The 21,557-nt window shown below is 32.4% G+C and overlaps 1 protein-coding gene and 1 long non-coding RNA gene across 4 annotated transcripts in view; one reads left to right on the top strand and one right to left on the bottom strand.

Annotated features, from left to right (window-relative positions):
• Positions 1-21,557, top strand: part of AdamTS-A (ADAM metallopeptidase with thrombospondin type 1 motif A) — a 310,609-nt gene that overhangs the window by 144,744 nt on the left and 144,308 nt on the right. The gene's annotated exons all lie outside the window — the stretch shown is intronic.
• On the bottom strand, positions 3,215-7,048 carry LOC141449145 (uncharacterized). The gene is made up of 3 exons (XR_012455357.1): positions 6,713-7,048; positions 6,582-6,633; positions 3,215-3,350 (listed from the first exon to the last, which is right to left on the bottom strand). It is a non-coding gene; the product is annotated as an uncharacterized lncRNA (long non-coding RNA).

The following is a 21,557-nucleotide window of genomic DNA, read 5'->3' as shown; positions in this document are numbered from 1 at the left end:
TAAGCTTATTGCAGAAAAGCAATGGATAGAATTGTGTAGCAAAAAAATAAACTTGTACTTTATCATTTGCCTGGCAGAAGTAAGCAACAGAGCAAATTCAGTTTGTATTTTAATCTAATTTCGGATCTTCTATTAGTAAGATCAATCAAAATCACATAATACTGGTTTAATCTTTAATCCTAGAACTGGAATGCGTAAAACCTTAAAGTGCAGTACCCATTCTCCATTCTCTACATAAGGCTAATTATTACTATTATTAATAATTCGATGATTCGTTTATTAATGATAAAGCTGCGAGGTTGTACAACTGAACATAAAACGCCGTGGCACCGGACACTAATCCAATTACCAGTTTTTAGATCTTCTCTTCTTAAGTTCAAACACTGCCTTGGGGAAAAATTTAGTAAAGACAGAATACTGTCTGGAGGTCAGCAGAGTACAGAAAAATCTCCTTGGGTTCATTAATCTCAAATATTGTCGAGCCCCAAGTGAGCGTAAATCTCGCCATTTCATTCATCATATCATTCAATGATAGATAAGGCGGATTGTATTGATTGGTAGAATTTCACTCTTATCATGACTGTTTAATGGAATAGATAAGGGACAATTTATGTTCCTTAACTTAATTTCATTTAAGCACAAACTACGCGCATTAAAAGCAAGGTCTAGAGAGCTGAACCGCCATTCTTATTTATTATTCTTTAAAAATAAGAAAATGAAAATCAACTTGTTGTATGCAGTAATTTTACACGAATAGAAAAGTGAATAGGCTTATTTTGCTAGTTATCTTTTTATCTGGTAGTGGTCAATTGTATGCAAATTTCGCTCGTATGGAACCCAATAATATTGTATTTTACCATCCTCAGTTAAGAGCGGCTTAGATTCAACATTCTCCATGATTGATTTTAAATTTCATTTAGTTTGATTGTTTCTCTCTTTATTCCAAACGATATTGAACACCCAGTGAAAACAAAGCCAATAGGCTAATGAACTCAAAAATACCAACAAAAACGTTGTGGTAGAACAAAAAGGGACTGACTAAAAGTATGGCATGACAGAAGTCAAAAGCACAAGTGGGGAAATAATCGCTAAATGGTCGGTCAGGAGATTTTAAATAGATGATAAGTGATGATATAACCTTGTTGGAGCTCTAATCTGTAGGTGAATATAATAGACATAATGACCTTCCTGAAAGGGATAACGTAAAGCTCTACTACTTTGTTGCAATGGTTGATTAGAAGGCATCAAGAGATCCTCGACTCAGGTCTGTGATTCTGATCCTGTGGTCACAATCACGTAGCAGTATCTTAACATAGAATTAACATTGAAGAATAATGAAACTGGGTGGTATAGACAGATTGCACTTAGCCCAAAAAGTTAAAAGAATTTGCCCGAAGCTCACAACGTTTCTTCGCTACCTTACAAGGATGCAACTGTTCGTTTCCGTTCAGTGTGCTGACTAGGCATTCATAGTTATAAAGCCATTTACAATATTTTGATTAGTAATTTTGATAAACGACGAAGCTATGCTTGTATCAACCAGCTCTTTAGTGATATTTGCAACAACTGGATATACGTAGGTTTTATACATTAATCTGATTTAAATCCGTATAAATATTAATAACTAACGCACAGAAAAAGGAACACTAAAAAAAACTAATACTGGGAAACGTCACATTAACCCTTCTTATAGTAAAGATTAGTTGTATTAACTACCTAATATCAGATTTAATACTTAAGATAGTAATATTTGCTTCTAAATGTAGGCATGACTCGGAATTTTAGTTGCTTATTTGTGACTGTTCTTCAAAGAAAAAGGATTATTTAAAGATCTTGGCGGATTACTAAAGCGAAGACCAACTGATAGCGAACTGCCTCAAACGATTCCCTATGTCTTGGCAGACTTCATCAGAAAACGTTAGCTAGTTAGCTATCAATCATCGTGGCAAGCCTTAGTAGTAAATGACTCTTTCTTCCTGGGATGTGATCTCGAAAGATGATTGGTAAAAGAATAAATAATGGAACCTAATTGTTCTACAGTATCATTGATTGAATTATGATAACTAGCTTGACAGTATCAGGTCGCGTGCACATCTGGCCCTTAACTGTCAAGGGGAGGAGATGCACAGGACTAACAGCAATAACTAATATTTTCCAAAAATAGAATTAGCTCAAAGTTATCCTAAGAAGAATTTCTTGATAGTAGCAAAGTAGTGGTGATTGATATTTGATGAAATGATTATTTTTTAAAAAATGACTTTAATTAAAAAAAAAAAACAGCGCTGAAGAATTGAGAGAGGGTGGGTGGAAACATTGTATACTATCTGATCACTTGTCAAGAAGGCTGTGATAAATTTCTGATACCCACACACATATCGATATGAAGCGAGACTTGAACAAACATAACGTGGTTTTAAGACAAGATGGACAGTAGATAGAAGATAAGTATAACTGGGGAATAAACTGATTAGATCGGAAGTTGTGGCAGAGCACACAGGGTGGTCCCTTCCGCGCCTCGTAAGGCCATCATCTCTCAAAGAGAACATGCACATGATACCTGGCCGCCGTTATCTATTTACCAACAAACAGTTTTTTTATACTCGCATCAATCACATTTTAAATACATCATTTGAAAATTATTTTCTTAAGTAATTATATTTTTCTTCGTTGGTATTATATATCTTGTTCGCTATTTATTTATCGCTATTAAGCTTACGTACGCTTTTAAGCAAGTGAATCAGCCATAAAAGTACAGAAGTAATTATAGTAATATTAAAGACAAAATATAAAAATAAAATAAAATAAGAGACACAAAAGTAAAAAATAAAAATAAATGTAATAAAACTTCTTAAAAAATAATTATATCTTGAAATAAGAGAACTGAAACAGACATGCTTGCAAATTAAATATTACGTTCAAAATAACATACAAGCTTATGAGCAGAGAAATCAACATAAACCAAAGGAAACTATTCTCCCAAAACAAAACTTCTTAACTTGTTCACTATTAGTATTGTTCAATTTGACAGAATCGTGATAATTTTTGACACAACATTATGTTATTTACGATTTTATGATTGAAAATGTGTAATTAAGACAGTACCGATTTTTTAGAAATTTTTTGTTAAGACAATATACTTGAAAATAATACTATTTAAAATAAACAGTACAAGGGCCGGGTCAGTATGAAAACCTGAGAGTAAAAGTTACCTGTTTAGATTTCGTATTATTAATTCAGAAGATTCTCATCGTACGTGAATGTAACTGTGAAGATGCGAACAAGATGCGCCGGACTGCTTATTATTAGGCTGCAATGCGAGCGGAAAATTTGTTTTATTCCGCAATAATCGCCTAAAAAAAAAAAGAAAGAGAGTCCTGTAAATATTTTATTAAAGAATTTGGTATTAAAGAGTTGAGTACCATAAATAAGAGACTTTTATTAAGACTTATTAATTTATCTCTCTCTTATCTTATACCAATTTAAATAAAATCGAAAAAGATATTTGGAAATCACCAAAAATAAATAAATAAAAATTGAATGAATGACTAAAACTTTATCTGGTACCCAAAACTCCAAAATAGAACTGTTTTCTATTTTATCAGTAATGGCTGAACTAGGGACACGCCGTAGATTTAATGCTAAAGCTCCATTTTTTCGAACACAAAATATGTTTTTCCGAATAAAACTAAAATTAAAACTATACACCAAAACAATACTTCCTTAAATGGAGATCTGTAATGGAAATCAAAAAGATCTAGTGAAATAATTGACTCCAAAAATTAGAAACAATAGCTACAATTTTTCTTGTAATGCTGCAACAGTGCACCAAGTGCATGCAGTTCGTTATCAATTAGGAGATAGTCAATCTTTCATTACACTAATTGAACATGTTTAGTTGCAAGTTTCAAACTGTCAGTAGAGTCATATTAAATATTAGATTAGTCAACAATCACTCAGACTGGATTGGTGAATCAGCTTATACTGTGATCTCACATCATCTTAATTACATGCTAAGAAGAAAAGTTTAAGGTCATTAACACTATATAACAAGTACCACTTAAACTTCTGTTATTGTGGCAATTAGTTATTTAAAAATAAAACGCACTAAGGAATGGTTGTATTCCGTTTGTGATTATTTCCTTAACTAATCCTGATACTGATAGTGAAAAACAACATATTCCTGTCGATATAAAAATAAGACTTAATTTTTAATTCAACCACTGCTTGCGGCTATTATTGGACTTTGCAGATAGTCTAAACATTTCCCTTCCCAATTGCCACTTATTGTTGTTTTCTAAGGGCCTTTTGTAAAGCTCCAAAGGTTTCAATTATTTATTTTATTTAACGTAAGGTGAGTCCTTTTAGGCCACTGACCCCTAGAGCTTTTTTTCAGTGCATTGCCGGCCAGTGGACAGGTAGGTATTCCCTTGTTACTGACCTGTCCATCACCGGACAATGCACTGTAAGAAGCTCTTAGGAAGAGAAAAATCTAACGGCCGACAGCAGGATTTGAACCCGTGATCTCCGCGTTGGAATCCAGTACATGAGTAAACATTCTGAGCAAACCCTTCCATTTCATTTTCTGTTGATTTTACAAGCAATCTCACGCTCCTTTCTTTTATTTCTAGTCGGTTTTCAAATTTTAACTTAAAGATTCGATTTATTAGTAGTGTGAAGAGAACTACGCCACTGCAATAGGTAAAACGCTCTTCACCAATCTGATTTATCAACCTTTATGTTATATAAAAGCAGAAACCGGTCAAGAAAAGAGTAAATATGAGTGCTAAGAAGGATAAAAAAGATAAGACTCCTAAAGAAGCGGCTTCTCAGGGAACGTTAAAAGAGATAGTTCAGGGAGTAACTAAGAAGACTCTAAGTACACTAGACGTTGAAGGTGCAGTAAGTTACGCTGATCGATGAAGTGTCTATTAAAAAGAAATCTACGCTGTTTACATCAAACAGCCACAAATCTAGATGGCATTAGCAATTCACATGTCATTCATCACGGATTTGGCGTTGAAAAAGTGAAAATAGTTTGTTTCTTTGTTACCAACTTTTCTAAAGTAATCCTAAAGCGAAACATTGTTTTTTTGAAGCTGTACATTGCAAAACTTAATAAATACATATATCCAACATGAATAGTATTATCTTAGACTGAATTAAATGGATCCTGTAAAATGACACTCCTCGAGAGCTCCCAATTTTAATTAGGTCATCTCTTATTAGCTAAGGTAAATTCCCAATCCGTTATTTCATCAGGCAAATTCGTTGTTTGGATCCCTTAAATCCGATCGATGAAGTAGCTCTGAGAAAATTTTTGTTTGAACAAATATAGCAAAAATCAAAAATGTTGATAGCTGAGACATTATTTTGTTGGGTCTACCGTATGGCCTTGACAGTGGCTAAGTGATTAGAAAACACCAATCAGCTGCATTATTACTACTTTGAAGTATTTTCCAATTTTTTTTTGAAACTTTCAAAAAAAATATTGGCTGTTTTTCAATTTAAAGCGCGTCAACATTTGAGGTCAGTGACGTCTGCGAGTTTTTTCACTGCACTGCCAGCCTCCGGACTGTAGTGTTCTCTTGTTACAGATAAGATTATCCATCACTGGACAGTGAACTGTAAATGGAAGCACCTAGAAAGAGAAAGTCTAAAAACAAGCAGCTGGTTTCGAACCCGTGATCTCCGCGTGGGAATCCTACGCTAATCACTCAGCTAACTCTTTCCATAAAACAATGATTTTCTATAAAGTTTTAATACATATATTGCCTTAATGTTGGCCTACAACTTCTCCAAAAATTTGATTCAGGACCTGTTAGGGAGAAGAATTAGGTATGCTTTGTTAACAAGTTTCATTGCAGTACATTTAGTGTACCGGTCGTGTTATGTACTCGTATATTTAAAGGAGGGGTTATATGTGTTGCTAGAGTTTGATAGAAAATCTTCAGCTAATAGTATCACTTTAATGGATCTTCGCTTTACTAGGGGACTAAGAATAAAAATTGTAATAATTTAAGAAGGAAAATTCGTTTTTGAGAATTCTAAGGCAGAGTGAGAGTATTGTCAATGTAATGTGCACTTTTACAAATTGAATTATTTTAATAAAAACTAAATATGTTTTAAAATTCTAAGTTGGCAAAAAAAATTATGTTTGATTAGTGTTTTCTATTATACTAGATTTTTTCAAAATTTGCTTCCTCTTCGACAATCTGAAAAACCACATTGGGGGAAATCATTCTCCTCAAAATGGCTCCCATCAATTTCCGTAAACTTACCATTTATATTACTTATTTAGATTTACAACTTTTGTTTAGAAAACCCTGAAGTATTTGGCGCCCGAGCTTATTTTCAGTACACTGCCGACCACCAGACAGTGTTCTCTAGTTACAGACACACAACACTGTCCATCACCGTACAGTGAGCTCTAGGAAGTTCCTTGGAAGAGCAAATCTAAGAGCCAGCAGCTGGATTCGAACCCAGAATCTCCGCTAACCTTACAGCTAATCCCTTCTCTTAATCTTAATTGTAATACTTTTTTTTACTTAAGTAATTACTCTATAAATTTATTATTTACTCACATGACATTTGCCTCGCTGTAGAAGAAACGTTCAAGGATATAACCTCTTCAGACTATAAAAGTAATATTTATTTCTATAAATGCTTTATTATTATTTATCATTGATTGTCTCATTAAGAGTAATTTACTAACCACAAAAAGAAGCCATATCATTGTTTTAAATTTTTATGGAGGTTATTTGGATAATTACAACCAACAGAATCCTTATTTCCGAAGGCCTAATCAATAATTTTTTTAAAAAGAGTATATATTTCTTATAATTGGCTGGATGACCCAGTGTTCACCTATAATTTTTCAATTAATGATTAACACTTACATTAACAATTAATGATGTAAAAGTATCCATTAGCAGAAATTGTTTACTTACTCAACAACTGCGTTTCTAAGGTTGTGAAGACCTTACACAAGTGAATGGCAAAGCTTTGAGCGTACCCTAGGCTAGCTAGGAGTAGGAGATTGCCGCCAACTACCGCTGTGTACTTGTTAAAAAAAAACAGCTGATATTTGCGCGCACTTTGTTTTAATTTAAATTTAATGAAGATATATTAAATTTTTTAATTCAGAATCAAATATTTAGTTGGCTTTCAAATTAAAGCGGAAATGTCTATATTTAATTTAGAAATATATCATTCATCATCTATCCCTCCAAATATACTCGTACAAAGCTATCGAAAATGAAATGTACCAGCCATCCTCCAGGAAGGCCGATCCTCACTTCACGTTCACCAACCTTTTCGCAGGGAGTTCATTTGCTGGGCAACAATTGTATGGATAATAAAGACTCAATTTATTAAAAAAAAAAGAATTTATTGCCTACCGAGATTTCCCGCGTGAAAACAGAGACCTTGACTAACAATCTGAAACGTAAGAAATTATGAACGTTTAGCGGCCGACCGGTAACCTCACAGTTTCTTACATCTTACTAAATTTTACTTCCCTGCTAAATTATCTACCCGTTTCGACTGATATAACCAACAAATTCTATTCTTTCTCTCTCACATGCTCGCTTATCGTTTATCTATCTAGGCACATCATTTACTATTCTGGCTCTGCAGCTGGCCCACCATAATTAATTTGAATATTTTGGTTAAATGGCTCCTGCAATGAGAAATCAACTCTTCATGGTACTCGTTATTCCTGAGCTGAGATTGAAATGCTATTAACGGGAAGTGTTGCGATATATTTCAGATGTAACAGTTACAGTGTATCTAATCTACCGACTCTAAATAACGGAATATCTACAACAAAGAAAGAGATTGTAACTGCATTAAAAAAAAAGTACCGTGAATTGGCTGAGTCATCTTCAAAGAGTGGCTGAGGAAGTACTAGCTGGATAGATTTTTACTGATCAATCCGTTGGATAAGACATAGGAAGCCAAGGTTACAGGTCAATGACGCTGATCTGCTTAAGATCGGCGACATTTGAAAAAGAGAAAAACTATGAATGCAGAGATAATTGGCAGTTGGTATTAAAGCAGATCACGATCCTGTAAAAGTTGAATAACATAGCACATACAGTCAAAACGGCAATTGATAAACGATTTACTGTAACTAATGGGGTGGTGAAATCATGAACAGTTGCATCTGTAGTTGTCAATTTTAATATAGCTATTTTTTTTAAAAAAAAAGTATAAACCACTAATGATAATGAAAACATCACGCAGAATTTAGATTTAACCTAGTGGGAAAGTAATTGTTAATTCTTACCGAAAACTTAAAAAAATAAGTCTGCAATTTGAGACTGACAAAGAGTGACATAAAATATAAAATACTTTATTGTTTACTCCTTTCCAAAAAAAAAAATTAAAGAAATTAATAAAAAAGAATAGGACGATTTTAAAAAGAAAGGCAGCAAAAACCATCAGTATCCAATGACCCTGATAATCGTTCAACTATTAGAAGGTCATGTTCGTTATCAAAATTCATCAATTATATTGTTTAAGAATGGAAATTGATAAATTCTGGATGAAGGCCGAATCTACTACCATGACAATAGTAAATAGCATCAATCATAAATATTATCACAATGAAATTTATTCAGCATTAGTTGAGATTGACTCAAAGAACTTAATATGTATGAATCATGACTTTTAATTAAAACAATAATGTATATATTAAGCCCGCAAATTCCTTTGGTGTCTAGAATAAAACGTAGCCAACTCAAACTCGAAATTCGTGTTCGTTCTGACAGGAATGTGGTTTTGTACTTCATCATACCAAGTTTTCTCTGAGTCTGTGTCCTATTTTTTCAGGTGGGCTCTATGTCTAAACTACCAGTTATGTGTCATGGACAAAGGCGGATCTCTTACAAATCCTTATTTAAATTTCTCACATTAAATAAAATGCAAGATTAAGACAGGAAATCCGAACCCAGAGTTGCAATACATCTCAACTTTGCGGGCACACGCCTTTAATTCCTCTGCTATGAATATGTAATTATGAACTATCCCCAAGAAGATAAATTGCAAGAAGGTAAAACTATATATTTCCACCAATGCGGGTCCAATTGCTACTTAGGGAACAAAATATCAAAGACTTTTTTTTTTGCTGGTGCTTTGCTGACAAGTTGAGCTTAGCAAGTTAAGTCCCGTAGTAGGAATTGTAGAAACAAATTAAGTCATGAAGTGTCCAAATTTAAACCTGTTTATGATATTTAAATCGATCTTAAGTCCACATGGATGAGAGCGCCGCCATAGATCTAGTACGCACTAATTTTTGAACCTAAGTCATCATTCTCCATAGTTTACATGAAACAAATTTTCTTTCTACTTTAACTGTTAAGAAAAAAATTACGATTTATACACAAATTGCGTAGTTGTAATCAATTTTCACACAAAAACTGGGGCAATTAGTTCCTATAACTACGTTGTGAACAGTTATTAAAAAATAAACACTAACAACTCAGAGGCTACCAACGAAAACAGAAGCTATAGAATGGCCAGTGTCAACATGCAGCCACAGGCGGTTTACTGTGTAGTATTTCGGCCACGGCCAAATTATTAAACCCAAATGACTGTTTGGCAACATTCACTTGTCCAACTCTGATCACTACTCCTATTTACATTCCACATTTTTAATTTTTATTAATCATAGATGTTTTGATTTGTCAATTTATGATGTCGGAACTTTGTGTAGTAAACATGCCTCGGATAGAGGAAGAAGCGAGCGAAAGGTTAAAAGTTAATTAATCGAATGTAGATATTCGATAGGCTTTTGAAACCTTTATGTAATTAGTCCCTCGAACACATGGCAACTGTTGTCTGTTTACATTTACCTTGAACCCTCTCAACCACCATCTACAAACTCTAATTAAATATACTAAATGGGAAAGAACGGGATGGCTCAGGATCCTCAGGGACGCGGTGGCGTGTGCTTTCTGGCCAATGTTCCTAGAATCTGATCTAGACAGCAGCATAGGATCACTCCAATGCTGCTCCAGATCACACATTCTCCAATTCTTCATCATCATCTTCTCGAAAAATGCTTCATGCCACAGAACGGTGCCGATAATTTTTTCCTATCTTGCTAATCCATCTTATGGCCTTTATCCTCCTAACTTAAGTCTATGCTTTGGGTAAGTGATTCCTTAGTGCTTGTTCTATTATCTTGATCTCGACATCTACATATAGATATTCATCCAGTTGTGATTTGCTCTTTTGAACTTGGCTATTAAAACGTATAAATTCTTCAAGCAGCAATCGTACAGACTTTGAGAACTGATCCGTAACTTAACAGTCTCTAATTGAGTTCATCTGTTTGTCCGATTCAAACTGAAGACGGAATTAATTCTTAAGAATATATTATCTAGGGAATTTTTCGTAAATAAATCAAGATTGTTGGTCAAGTGTCGAACTTCATCTGGTGCTCCGCTTCACATCCTGCTGTTCTTTCATTCATAAACACATATTCCAAATAAACGGTTTTAGAAATATAATTTACAGATAATTAGCTAATGTAAAAAGCACACATAGTGACAATTCACTTTGAAATATCTCATGAACTTGCTTCTCTTACTAACTCAAAGATGACGATAGTGTATGGTGACTACACCAAAGCAATAACCTTCCCAAATTGAAATTTATAAATTTGTACGTTTTAGTAAATACTAGAGGCATGGACGGCTTTCGCCTCGTCGTCGCTACTAACTGGGGTAATTGAATGTTCAGGTCTACTTGAATGCTTAGATTACTTTACACTCTTTTACTTCTTACTTGTAGGTTATTTTATACTAATAAAAAGCCAAATTCAAAGAAGTTTATAAAAGTAGAAAGAAACTACAGTTCATTGTATAGAAAAATAAATTAATGAATAAGAGACAAAAACTCTGCTAAGATGAAGTAGTCAATTTTGGAGAAATGCTTTATTCCAGCTGCCAGTTATGCAAATGTGCTTTGAGGCAGATAGTGAATGAACTTTACTTCAAAGTTTATTCCATCAAATAAAATGTACGCCTAAAACGAGAATCAAACTTCAGATTGCTTGATTTAACCGACATGTTGTTCAAAGTCCCCCGCCGCAAAGGGAGTATGTTTCATGCAATTATTTGGGAAGTAGCGACCCCACTTGTTATCTACTACAGCTACAGTAAACCACGCACACACACTAGAACAATACACACAACACAAGGACACAACCCAACTTTCCAAGAAAGAGAAGCTTCTGGGAGAGCTTAATAGAAGGCTTAGAGGCTTCAATGAGGCAGCCCCGCCACTGCGCTAAGGGACTGTTGGACCAATCTCTCACATCCCAAGAAATTTAAAGATTCAAAGTAGCCAAAGAACTTCTTTGTGGTTCTTTTGGAAAGCCTCTAAACCAGAGGGCAGACGAGGCAATCGACTAAGAAAGAAAGAAATTGTTCAAAGTTTCTAAATAAGATGCTCTTTAGCATCTTTTTTTCTATTATTTCATTACCTACCACCAATTCGTGATGAAAATAAATAGATGTTTGTAAGGATCCAAATGAATCGAAAGTGTAAGGCAAAACTAGCTGCAACTTTCAGATTCTTCTTATGTAAAGTTGTTGAAAAGAAGCAGTACTTCCTCCACAATTGGCCCCAGATCTCCAATGGGGCTGTTATTGGCGAGAAGCGATCAGTACATCCAAGTATATCGCACTGAATATGATAAAACACAAATCAATAATAAAAGTATTTGAAGAGTATATTTTTAAGTTGTCGAGAAATCTCTACTAATGTGCAAAGTAATTAGAAAGAAATTTTACGCTTTTTATAGTTTTTATATGAGTAAACTGGAGAATTAGATAGGAAAGCTACCATGAGAGGAGAACACGTCACAGTAGCATTCAGTAATCCATCTTGTAGTCCAGATATGTAGATGGATATGGTGATAAAAAATATAAAATAATGTATTGCTCTACATTGAAATCTCCATCCAAACATAAACATACATACAAAGATTTAGAAGCGCGAAATCATCTTCAGTAGGCGTCTGAAAGGAAATGAACTGTTGCCCACTACTAAATGGCCTACCACAAGCTTTCTTGCATAGCCATTTATATATATATATATATTCACAACCAGAATGGTTGTCTTATACATTTAGTTCTGTCTACACATTCAAATATTTTGTATTAGATAAATATGGGTCATCTAATCTTGATTTAACACGGAATGCTTGATTTATGGACCAGCTGATGTATGTGTGTGTATTGCCAGTATTATTTAATTAAAGAGAGATAAAGCCTCTCTCTTTTTCTTTATTTACCTTACTCAAGTAATAAGTAAACATAACAGTTACAAATATCATTCAGAAGAAGAGCAAACTCCCATAAAGGGATGTTTGGTGAATATGAAGATCGTTGACTACAGTAAAATATCTGATTATAATGGCACAACCGCAACAGGGAGAGATCCGCCGCTGTTTTGGGATCTTCAGATCTCTATGAATACACCCATCTAACAGCACGAACAACGCCCAATATTAGCAACTCCAAACTCACACAAAATCTTTTAAACTGCAGAGATCGTTGATTTACAGAACTTGAATCACAATCATTACCCAGACGCCTATTATTTCGGTTATTTATAAAGATTCATTTGATAATGGTACTCTCAATTAAATTTTATAAAAAAGGAAATTTATGTCAGTTCCTAAATTTCGTTCAGGGTATTCAATTTTACTTATTTTGTTTTCACTTGAATTAGATCAGAACTTGATCATTTTGGAACAATTTGGTTATCTTGATCTTTCTCGTAATCATGAATTCAACAAGTTTTGATTGAATCATTTCAAATTTCACATTGTATGCAAACCATTGATCTAAAATTATTTTTTTCATAAATTTTAATAGGACAATTAATTTTTATACCGAAAACCATAATAAATTTCCAATTTGTAAAATAGCTCCTCTTTTCAAATACACCTACAGTTGCTGTGAAGTAACTGAATAGAATTTTTGAACTGACCGTTTCTGATTAAAGACATCCTTCGTGGTTCCTATAAATATATTCTGATTGATTGACTAAAGCCATAAACAAAAATAGTCAATCACGAAAATTAGATAAACCTCTGGATGGCTACGGCCCTGTCGTAACCAGCACCAAAATATTGTCCTTTTTTGTCCGAAGAAGTTTCAGGTACCGTTCCAGAAATTTTCTGGAAAGCCAAATAAATTTTATCCATAAAAGATCTTCAAATTAGAAAAATATATTAAAAACTTGGCGGCTTTTCGGTAACCTTTAAATTCCATTATAAAATTTATTTTTATTATTTGCACAAAATAACTATTTGTGACGGATACCCAGCTTTTAAAAATGAAAACAAGTCAGTTATGAACTTAATGAATAACGACTTAACTAAATCATCTTTATTCCTGAAAATAAATAATACAAAACTCCTTTACGTGACTAAAACTCATTATTACAACAAAAGAGAATTGTTTGCTTATATTAATTTTACTACCAGCATTCATTGTCCCTTTTCCTAATTTGTGTTGTTATTTAACTAATACAGTTTAATAATTTATTGTTAAAAAAATGTAATAATTTATTTTACCATAACTTGGTACATAAAGTCAAATAATAGAAAAAAACATCCCATTCGCTCTAAATAACTCTTATTACTTTATATTGAAACAGATGGCGGCCCTGCAATTATTAAACTACTTTCTTTTATTAGAGAAAAGATTTATTTATATTTATTGCTTCAATATGGTTTTCACAAACTTCTCAAAAAACCACATAGATTTCCTTTAAATTTACAATATGTAAACTAGCTTATTTCTTTATAAAAAAAAATTATGTTCAATAGATTTGGGAAACAGTTGAACGCTAAACTAGGAAACAATCATTACTAGATATACGATATTGTGATGGTAGCTCTAAATTGAGAGTTTTAACAGCTAAATTATAATTTTAACTTGGAATGGAGACACTAAAAATTTTGTGCTGAGTTTAATTTACTTTTTTTGAGGTAAATTGAGACTTTATTGTATTAACTTTGCTATTATATTGACAATTTGATTGTTATCTTAAGAACCAAGTTAAAAATAGCGCCTTTTAAAAACAACCACAGTAAAAGAAGAGCTGTAGGTAAAATGAGCCTCAGCGACGAAGAAAGTGAATCAGACGATAGTTTTACTACCAAAACATCAATGACCACCAAGGCGATCACCAAAGAGGCCAAAAGTATCAGCGCGGCTGGGTGCTCACCGCCCAAAAAGAAGACGAAAAAGAAGAAGCTTACAGCTACTGCAAAAGTAACCAAATCGACAATAAACAGTGAACTGACTTCAATGAGCACTACAATGCTAACCGAGGTAAGTGTCACCTCTTTACCTGCCACCGCAATATCAGCCCCTCCGGGCATTATCTCCGAAAATAAATTCGAAAACTTAAAAGACGACACTATGGAAACGAATACCACGGAAAAACCGCAACAAGAATACAAACCTCCTCCAATTTACATCAAAAACCTACAGAATTATATGGAATTCTATAGAGAAATCACACTTTTAGTTGGAGCCAGCAACTACACGTGCAAAACGAACCTCTCAGGAACCATTTTGACAGCGCTAACCGTAGAATCCTACAGAAGCATTGTTCATTATCTGAAAGATAAGAAATATACATACCACACATACCAATTAAAACAGGACAAACTCTTCAGAGTGGTGATTTGTAACCTTCACCACAGTGTCCCAGCTGAAGATATTAAACAAGAAATTGAAGCGCAAGGACATAAGGTGAGAAATGTCTCATTAGTTTACCACCCAATAACAAAGTACCCGCTGCCTCTGTTCTTTGAAACAATTTTTCATTAATTAAAAAGCGAAGGCCTGTAAAATCATTAACTTCAAACAATCTGGAAATTTAAATAAAACTTTTTACCAGATTTTTTATTAAAAAAAACATTGAAAACACACATTTTAGCTGGGGCCAACATCTAATGTCCTTACGTACAAGATTGTCTCTTTCCCTTTCAGTTATTGCGTCAATATTACAAAATGTTATTATTGTTTTAAAGGTAACGGAGAGCTTGAAACGTGAAGCTGAACTTCGCTAATAATGTCACAGTGCTAGGAAAAAAATTCAAACCAATATGGTAAGTTAAACTCATCGTAAATATATAATTAGGAAAGGAATTTGCTAAGTGATTAGTGGCACTAGACCGACGGATATTGTAGAAAAAGCTTATGGATGGGGCATCATAATTAATACGTACATTAAATTAAAACTTACATTTTTTAAAAACTAATTATTCATAGTTTTTGTTCTCAAATCAGAAAATGTGCATGATTACACATTTAAGTATAATGCATTGTTTAGACGAAAATTTGTTAAACTGATCAGTACCTTACAAAAATGATTTATATCTTATTATTTATTTAAGTGATTGTCAGATCTAACAGAAACACTCAAAAATTAACAAAGCATTTTAGGAGTTGAGACGTTACATATAAATGAACAGCCATAGGATTCTTACAAACAGAGCAATAACTTTCTAGGTAAGTTAAATTCTCTGAAGAGCCCCCGAAAGTGAAATTGTATACTGCAATTTGTTGAGTTTTATCTAAATCATTAATTTAAAAAAAAAATTAAATGAACTAGAGGAATCCAAAATTTTAGTTGATCTTAGTGAAAATTTATAAATGACAAGGATATACTCCAGAAAAACAATTTTCTCTTCAGTAAACCAGGACTCACAACATTCAGCTCATTTTTGTTTTATCAAAGAAAGTATTTCAACAAAAAAAATTTGATCAGATTTATCAGTTTACTGAAATTTTCAGATCTTCTAGAATAATTTTACAATCATCATATTTTTATAATGGTATAATTTTTTTTTTACAGTTCAAGTAATATTTGTGTAGTTTTCTTTTTCAAAAATGTCGATCACATGAAAATGATTATTCATTAAATGCTGCACATATAAACAAAAACATTAAAGAGAAGCGAAAGCAAATGAATCATTTTAGGATAAATGACAAAGAAAGATAGACACTAGTACTCGAATAAAATCTTCATCGTCCCCATTATCTAATATTAAAAGTTAGAAACAGAAAACCTCTTTGATGTGCTGCCAGACGTATCTGAGAGCCACAAACATGAAGAGAAAATGATACACAAGAGAGTAACAAGAGATGCTTAGAAGATTATATATATCAAGATCTGGCATGAGAAGTCGCAGGATATTCTTTTGTCAAATTGCTCACAGTTTAACTAGACATACATTTTTAGTGAGATAATTTAACTATAGTTTCACCTAAACTCAATCAAGTGGTAACTTTTTACTAATTTTTATGTACCGATACCTAAAACGAATAATAGTTTTAGTTAATTGCGAGCACAACACGAGATCTTGGGAAAGCAATTACCTACTAGAAAATTTCTTTTTTGCAAAAATGAACTACAATTAATACATTTCCTTAAAATATATTTTGTTTAAATTAAAATTATGTTATCTAGACATAAACTTACAAAAAAATTTTACCCAATTTTTACTAGAAATCGAATTTAAAGCAAAATTCACGGAATCAAAAAAAACTATACCAGCTATTGAGGAAGAGAGGTATGATTGAATATTTTTGAGTAAGTGGAAAGAACGATTGTTCATCAATGATTTTTGGGTTTTGAAAAAGATTTTGGGAAGAAATGTGAAGATCACTCCCATTGCACTAAATCAGCAGCTCACAAATATTTCTGTGAAAATATTTTTAGATTCAATGTATATTTCTTGTACTCTTCTGCAATCTTCGTCGTATAATACCATGTAGATTAGTTGAACTATAGGGTTCACCTATGCCTTCCAATCGCCGACGCACCCAGCCATTCCAATCTACTTTTTCTCCGATCTGTTTATCTCTAGAAAAAAAAAAAAATTCTACTCCAGCCTTTCAGCACATATCGACTTCCTCTACTATTCTCATTATCAGCTACTACCTTTTATGAAAACCCAAGAAATCGCCTGATGCATGGATGACTTCCAGATCATTCAGTTATCTAATTTGCATGAATTTAGAATAGGAATGAACACACGCCACTTGCAACCCATGCACACATAAACTGCTCTTAAGTTCTAGGATTACAATGAAAGTGGCGGAAGTGGTATTTATATATACCTAACTATACATAACTATAGTTTGTATTGTTTAGGTTTCCGTTCGGACGCCCAAATCGCTGAGGAAAAAAAAAACGAATCTTCAGTAACTTTTATGGTGCAGCCACAGATATCTCTAGCTAATCACCGACCACACTCATACATGGTTATTATTAATCTTACGATGACACTCTTCAAAGATACGAACATTCTAAATAGAGCGCCAAGAACGCAGGCGCAAGGCTCAAGTATCGCGATCCTAGGTGTGACCCCCGAGTCTACGAACTGAATTTAATTTTATTTTCTAAAAGAGAAAATTAAGAAAAATGTATTTTAAAGTTAAACATATAAATAGTTCTGCAACTTAAGATGTTTAGCGTTCTAACATAGACTCTCACTTACACATTGAACACTTTATAGATGCCAGCAATCTAAATAAAAACATTGAAAGATAGTTCTATTTAGGTTGTTCAGGATTAAGCCATTACTCCCTCATTAACCAACATTTATAATAACTCCAACTCCCTCATATCGAATTCAATTATAAATTATAGCTCCAGGGGCAATCACAACTTGGCTGAAATAGATAACTCTTCAAATATTCGAAAATTTTAAATTTAGAGGTACATTTTTTTCGAATTTATTTCTTAGTTTTAAAACAAGACTAAGTTTATCTATTTCAGAGCAGTTTAACGTGAATTAATAACCGCGTTAAATGGATATTATTCTTTAACATTTGCAACATCTAAACAAATGTTATTCCAGCAAGCGTGTAACCATTGGACTGCTTCTCTTTTCCAGCTGAACTAGTCATTAAGTTTTCTTACATCAGATTTAACGATTACATTTTAGCCATAAGGTATTATAACAAGCATACCATCACAAAATGCGATTTTTGAGAATTAAATAAAGTAAAAAATTGAATTCTTTTACATAACTTTATTATTCAAAAGCTGCTTTTTAAAATCTGCTGAAGTGTTCTATGAAAATGAATAAATTATTATTTTTTAAATACATAAACTTTAATTATTCGTTACTGGAAATTATGAAGAATCTCAATTCAAACTTTTTTTGTTATAAAGCAAAAATCATTATTGGTTTGACTAAATGACTCTAGTCAAATTAAATAAAATAATAAATATTTTGTTTTTTCAGTAACTAAAATAGAAATTTGGGCACTTAATCCTTATAAATGTGTGATTAATAGTCACGATAAACGATCTAGACTAGCAAGAGAATAAATTATTTTACTAGAATTCCTGTAAAATTAAAATTTTATTGAACAATCATTTTCTATAAATTAAGGAACTTTAATAAAATACTAGTTCATAAATATTTAAAGAGAAAGTCAAATAGTTGATCCAAATTGTCAACGAATTTTAGGCAATCAAGTAATTTTGTGAATTACAGTACAGGTGGCAAAAAGTCTGGGAAATTATGGGAATTTAACATAACGACCACGCAAAAACCACAGAAAGTTGTGGTTGATTTATTTGGAGATTGAAGATGTTCACATAATACTGATCCACAATTTTTAGAATGCAAAAGAAGTGAGAAAAAAATTAATTATTATGGACCACCAACGTAAAAATAAAAAGTAATCACATAAATGAAACTATTGTATTTTTGTACATGTTTGCATTTCACCGAGTCTGATAGGACAGTTGTCGTACTTTGGATTGGTCGTGTAAAAAGTGCAAGAAAAAGCGTAACGATGAAAGATCAAACATCAAAGACGGCAATATGCGTCAAACCGTCACCTCTATCAGAAATTGTTTGAATCAGAAATATATCAAAGTAGAATTTTTCATAAAATGAAAATATTTAGTATTTTAAAAATGAGTCACAAAGTATTTAATTTTACTCCAACGAAGACTTAATAATATTTCAAAACCTTGGAGAAAATATTCAAATTCACAATATAAGATCCTTTTGTTAACCACAAACCATTGAGAATCAGGGATAGAATAACCTTTTAAAACGTATTGAAGGAATAATGAATGTAGGGATACAAAAAAGAAAAAGTAAGTAAGATTCAGAGAGTCCTTAATAAGAATGCGGTATGACTAGAATTACCATTGGGTCGGCATTCCAGTGATCTCCAGTCGGTGTTGCAAACTGATGTGTCCATAGCAATACGATTCGGAGAATAGTATGGACGTAATACTTGGTATAAGAATGCTTAGATAGCATTTATCAGACCAAACGACATTCTTTGTCACACACAGGACGTTCATTCACTTCACCCACTGATTTATTTGTTTGTATTAGTACAATAGTTCAAATAATGACCATTAATTCATTTAGAAATGACCTTTAGTGCCACTTAATTTATTTATATCCTTCCCAATTAATTTAGTTATGAACGATTGGAGAAAACTTATGTACATACTCCAGTGGAAATACCATTCGTCAGAAATTGTCACAGCTATGACACAAATGTTTCATTTCAAACTAGAAGGCATTTCGGGAGGTTACTTTTTAGATTTAAATAACACAAATGAAAATGAGATAAAAGTAATTAACATTTTACTTTTTAAAAAAAGTTGCTAACTTTTCAATCCATACAAAAATAAAATAAAACGCTGTCAAAATTCAGCAGTCTGAACGATGATTACTAATTAAAGAATATGCTGGAATTGCTGAGTGAAATACGGAAGCTAACTTTTGTTTTCTTACGTTTTCTAATTACAAATCTTATCTTGCTCGTGAGAGATCGTATTCTTAATTAGATTAGGATAAAGAGCTCGTAAAGGGCACTCAGTTTATTACAGCAAACTTATAGCAACAATTATCACTCGCTCTTGTAATTACATGCTAGAGAAAAATGTAGTTCAGTTCTAGGGTATGGAATCAGGAGGAGAAGGTCCTGGGTTTGACTGTAGGTTGACTGCTTTTGTTTTGTCCGAAATGAGAAGAATGAAACAGCCTATAACCTAAGTTGATGACTGGACTTAACATAATGATTAAATAAAAAGTAATTTATTTATAAGTTCGTGTATAAGTCATGTTCTATCTTTATCAATTATTTCATTTTTTTTTTTGCCAATCTTCTGACATTTTCTTGTAGCGGACAAGTAGATTATTTCGTCTACTTTTTTGTTTATCGAACCCAGGAGATTTCTAATTTCAATCAGTAATATTTTAATATTTTCATTCCCTATTTTCTTCTTTCTGAATTTTCTCACTAAGAAATTACTGAAGTACAACACAAGCAGTTTATTTCTGGGTAATCTTTGGTAATGATTAGTATTCTGTAAGATATCATTAACAGCGATTTAATTTGAGAGAAATATAATGAGATTGCGCATCTCCTCAATTCTTTCTTGGTTGGATCACAGTCCCAAAAGCTAAAATATCTTCAATAGATTCAGGATATTTACATCACTTTTCTTTTATTACGTAAACAAATTAATTTTGTAAATTAAATTTAAATATCTCTTTCACAACTTGTGTTTTTAAAGCAGGTACATTATTGAACAGTTCAAAGAAAATATTTTTTTAGAAGCTATTTAGCGAAAGTTCAACCACCAACTAACTCATTACTTATGTGTCACTAGAATATGACACTTTTTTCCGAATGATTGTATTTATTAAGTATAACCACTGTAAACCAACAGCTGTAATAACAATAAAGTTTTTAAATAATTGAGTCGTCAATTTAATTGATAAATATAAGAGTACCCCTCTTATATAGGATATTGACGCTTATATAGACTCTTCTATAGGAGGAACACGTGCTCCATTCTGTAAACTAAAACGGTGGTTCTTCTATCTAGTAAAATACATCCATCAGTATACCGTTAACTTTATACAATGTACAAAGTGCTTTCTTTTTGTCATGAGGTTACTTCATTACTGATGATAATAGCTGCATACAAATTTAAACAGCTGACTGGATATAACGATGGTTATTTAGAGTTTAATACACATAACAATGGATAGCTCTTTATTCTTCCGCAATAAAATGAAATTTTACTTTTATATTACTTTATTATTCAAGTTACTAATTTGGCTAAAAATAGGTTGATAGAGTTAAGAGTAATGGACCATACTATGGTGTTGAAATACTGAATATAAAAAAAGTTGAACAAAACCGCATTAAAAAGTAAAACATTGCATAAAAGTTCATGCATTGCATATTTGGAATCGCAAATGCTTATTCCAGTAGAGTTTACACTAAAAACAGTACGTAATTTGTACGTAATAATATGCTGTACATACACAATGATTTCAAAGATAAAGAATAAAATGTGCCAAAATTTTAAGAGCTTATGAGATAAGGCAATATTTGATAAAATAAGTTCTATTGTTTTTTTTGAAAAATTCATTTCAAAAGGATAATATTTTAGTTTTGTTTATATACAAATTGTATATAAATGAAATCAGGTTATTATATATTATCTCCTTTTTATGAGAA

The sequence above is a fragment of the Rhodnius prolixus genome, unplaced genomic scaffold (assembly GCF_049639745.1).
Source record: "Rhodnius prolixus isolate KJV_2025 unplaced genomic scaffold, Rpr scaffold_2, whole genome shotgun sequence".
Taxonomy (NCBI): Eukaryota; Metazoa; Arthropoda; class Insecta; order Hemiptera; family Reduviidae; genus Rhodnius; species Rhodnius prolixus.
This window is presented reverse-complemented; position numbering and strand designations above follow the sequence as displayed.